We start from the raw sequence: 4353 nt of genomic DNA, 5'->3' as shown, positions 1-4353 counted from the left end.
TTATTAGTAATATTATATTATCTTCTCCGACTTTGGCATTCGATACCATGTCGGGACTCGGGACAGTGACGTGTTCCCACTTCCTCACTTTCTCACGCGCACGTTACCCCACACTACGTCTCCAACACTGCGATACAATACATAATAATGTACTCACATTTCCTTATTGTAATTTATTAGAGTTGTCTTTCACGGACAAGTAAGAAAGAGAGGTAAGGACAGAAGGACAGAAACCAGGAATCCAACAAAACCAGACACGCCAAAACCGCCAATCTGAATTCTGAGCTATCACAAGCACACCCAGTCACCACCCACCGCTTTATCTATTCAAAGACTAAGAAGACAGGTAGATATATGGATAGATAGATCGCTAGATATAATACTCATAATAGAAAGATAAGATGCTAGAGAGAGAGAGAGGTGATGGAGCTATGACGATGATAACTGTCTCCTCCCATCACTGATCTGCTGATGATTTGCAGGTTCTTGTTCCTCAAACATATACACGGAGATCGATTTTGCATCGTACGCCAGGTAGTGCTCGATTAGTTATCGTACTCTCTGAGCCAGAAACGCTGAAAAACCCATCTCTCCATCCTCTTGTGTACTTGCCGTATCTGTTCAGGCAAGCAAAGCCTCCTCTTTTCTGTTCAGTTTAGATACAAAAGAAAAAGGGAAAGAAAGTGGTCTCAGTACAAACATACATACCACAACAACAGCAGCAGCAAAAGTCGTTACCATATATATTTTATACACGCCTAGAGAGAGAAGAGGGGCGAGGGGGGAGGGGGGACACTGGGACAGAGATCTATTTCAGTAAAGCAGGTGCAACAGTGGGGCTTGGGCTTCAGTCTTTTAAGTTGGGGTGAATGAAGTGCAAGCAAACCTTAACTGATTCCTACGATTTCAGGTGGTATGATGTGAGATAGTTGCATTTCTTTGGATTTTCAGGAGCTGGCCTGGAGTGGCTCTATATTTTTATCTTTTTCGATCCTTTTCTTTGGATCTCATCAGCCTCCAATTGGAAATCTATCGGTTAGGGTTTCATGCAAAAGTAAAAAATAAAAGAAGACGCATGTGGGTAAAAGAGGTTCAGATTCCTTCAATATCATGGTTTGCCGCTTGGTAGAGCTGTTGGAAGAAAACTAGCTTTGGTGCCAGACAAGAGATAAGGTCTTTGGACTTTATCTGCTGCAGTGGGAGAGGAGAGGGAGAGCTTGGTTTTTCTTCATCATCAAGTTCTCGCATCAAAACAAGAAATAGAACAAATTAACAGACTCTCCATATTCTGAGTTGGGTAACTGGATCTCCCAGTTGGTCTCAATCCACGACAGGGTTGAGACTCAGTTTTGGTGCATTAAACATCCAATCGACAAAAAAAAAAAAAAAAAGCCAACCAAAGTCCAGGACTAGGCGGAGAGGGTTTATTGTCTTCTCCAAGATTTCTTTCCCCCTTCTTCGTGTATTTCACGGCATTATTCCCTCCTATCAGGCTGCAAGTGTTTCTTCCAAGAAGTAGCCCTGGCAAATCGGTGGTGGGCAGGAAATGTGGCGTTGGGAGGGGTCGATCCTGTGTCATCGACCCCTTCCCTTCACCTCCGAAACACAGACGATGAGCATGGTGGATTAGGGCGACTAGGTCCTAGGAGAGAGCAGGAGCTTATGGACCCCACTACTACCACCAATAGCAGCGGCAGCAACAGTAATGCCAATCCTAACGCTTCCAACCACAACGCCGATGAGGATGACAGCAAGGACAACGACAGAGACGCAGAAGACCAGAACGTCGGCCATGAGGTTATCGAAGCTGGTACTGGCCGCAGACCTCGTGGCCGCCCACCGGGATCGAAGAACAAGGCCAAACCCCCTATAATCATAACTCGAGAGAGCCCGAATGCGCTGCGGAGCCACGTTCTGGAGATCAGTAGCGGTAGCGACGTTGCTGAGAGCATCGCCACATTCGCTCGGCGCCGGCAGCGTGGGGTCTGTGTTCTAAGCGGCAGCGGTATCGTCACCAATGTTACTCTCCGTCAACCTGCAGCACCGGGCGCAGTTGTCTCCCTTCATGGACGCTTCGAGATACTCTCGCTCTCCGGGGCCTTTATGCCCGCACCGTCACCGCCCGGTGCGACCGGGCTGACCGTCTACTTGGCTGGCGGGCAAGGGCAGGTGGTGGGTGGTAGTGTCGTGGGTGCGCTCGTGGCGTCTGGACCGGTGATGGTGATTGCAGCGACGTTCACGAATGCGACGTACGAGCGGCTGCCAATCGAAGACGAACCAGCAGGAGAGGGAATTCAATTACAGCAATCGTCAGGGGTAAATTCGGGAAGTACTGGTATTTCTGCATCTCAGCCTCACACTCTACCCGATTCGTCTTCCATGCCCATCTATAATCTCCCGCCAAATCTGCTCCCCAACGGACAGATGCCGCATGATGTGTTCTGGGCTCCTCGTCCACCTCCTTCCTATTAAAACCAGAAGCACTGATAACGTAACAAAATTGGAAGTGGAAAAGGCGAGAAAGCTAGCAAGCAGAGAGTGAGAGAGCTCCTCTTCTTCTTTATCATCATCTTCGTATTAATTTTCTGTCTCTTCTTTTTCATTTGTGTTTTCTGAATGGTTTTGTTAGCGTTGTTATTTTAGTGTCCTTGTATCATAGCAAGCAAGGTCGACAATTTTTTCTTAGTTCTTCCTTTCTTTTCTGTGAATCTGATATGTTCTGAGTAGGCTTATTCTCCTGTGCACTTTTCTGGGTTGCTTTGTTTCTGTTCTCTAATCTTCTCAGATGGTGGAAAGAATTGATTCAATTTTGTAGAAAAAAAAATAAAAATAAAAAAAAAGGTCAAGAAATGACATTGGAGCCTCTAAATCCATTTGGGTTTTCCTTTGCAAAGACAAAAGAACCTCTTCTTCTCAACCTCGAAGAGTCAAGTCTGGTCTGGTCTGGTGAGTAAACCGAACATTATTATATAAATTTAAACAATACATTTACTAACTCTTAATGGTGGGAGGGAGGTCCCTGAGTCCCTGCCCCTGAGAGGCCAGAGCTGAGAAAGCTTAGTTAAGACTGGAGATTTTAAGTTTAATTGGAGACTGTGGACTTTCGGGAGGGAGAGATCGTCATTGGTTTTCGTTAAAGAAGTTAAGGCAAAGCAGCTGTAGCACCGATTTGACATTCCCGAGTTTTGACCGGCTTAAGTTATTAATGTTATTTTTATCTTTGTGTTATCGAATCGATTGAATAAATGCACAAGGTAGACGTAGGACCTCGAAGGCTTGAACAATGAACAGTACTTAAACATCTAATCTAACAAACACGAAACGAAATGAAACTAATACTAATAGTTTATCTGGAACCTTCTACTGGAGGATAGTTCCGGGTGCTTTAATTCTTTGAATAATCTTGGTTTATTGGGGGTGGCTGGCTGCGAGAAGCAGAAGGGGGGGTGGGGGGGCCGGGCGGAGGGGAGTGTTTGTAAGTGATCAATGTGACCTGCGTACATCTGGATGGTTCCACAAATGGGTCATTTCCATACAAGTTGGTTTGGGGTCTTTTAGACTTTGTTGGGTCCTTAGAGTACATGCTTTCACATCAAAGTATGCTTTCAACCTGCCGTTAAGACTTTGATAGGCTCTATTTTTGAAAAAACCACACAACTCCTGTCAATGGTAACGTCTTGTCTCTTCCTTCTTGAAGGGTTGAACCTAGCTAGCTGGATAAAGCCCCTATCTCTCTCTCTCTCTCTCTTGATGGAAACATTTTTCTTAGATGCTCAAGCAAGTATGAACACTTATTTTTACCAAAAAAAAAAAGTACAGAAATTAACTTTTACCCAAGAAAAAAGCAAGTATAAATGCTGACCTCGCGCTATTTTAATGGCCATCCATTTCCATTTCTACTCTTTATATTATCTTTTCTGCTTTTGTAGATGTTACCTGCTCTTGATAAGTTGATTTTATGAACATTTTTTCTTAATTAGACACTCACCTTATTAGTCTGCACACTTAAATAAATGAACAAATATTCTTAGTTTCACTCAACAAATATTTACCTAGGACTCTTAATAAGAACCCAAACACAATAATAATAATAATAATAATAATAATAATAATAATAATATATTGTTATTATTATTATTATTAACTAAATCAAAATATTTAATTTGTCATTCATTTTAAGATTGAGTTTACTGTTAAGTGATCAATGCATTGCATTGCAACCCCACAATGTCACAGGATAATAATAATAATAATAATAATAATAATAATAATAATAATAATATAATAATAATAATATATTGTTATTATTATTATTATTATTATTAACTAAATCAAAATATTTAATTTTTCATT

The 4353-nt window shown here is 42.3% G+C and overlaps 1 pseudogene across 1 annotated transcript; it reads left to right on the top strand.

The window, feature by feature from the left end:
* The first annotated feature begins 206 nt into the window (after positions 1 to 206).
* On the top strand, positions 207 to 2741 carry LOC148868761 (AT-hook motif nuclear-localized protein 20 pseudogene; annotated as a pseudogene). The gene has a single exon (XR_016106714.1). The product of XR_016106714.1 is annotated as an AT-hook motif nuclear-localized protein 20 pseudogene (transcript).
* Positions 2742 to 4353: the final 1612 nt, after the last annotated feature.

Source organism: Nelumbo lutea, chromosome 2 (genome assembly GCF_056320005.1).
Source record: "Nelumbo lutea isolate HS-2025 chromosome 2, American lotus-T2T, whole genome shotgun sequence".
In the NCBI taxonomy this organism is placed as follows: domain Eukaryota; kingdom Viridiplantae; phylum Streptophyta; class Magnoliopsida; order Proteales; family Nelumbonaceae; genus Nelumbo; species Nelumbo lutea.
This window is presented reverse-complemented; position numbering and strand designations above follow the sequence as displayed.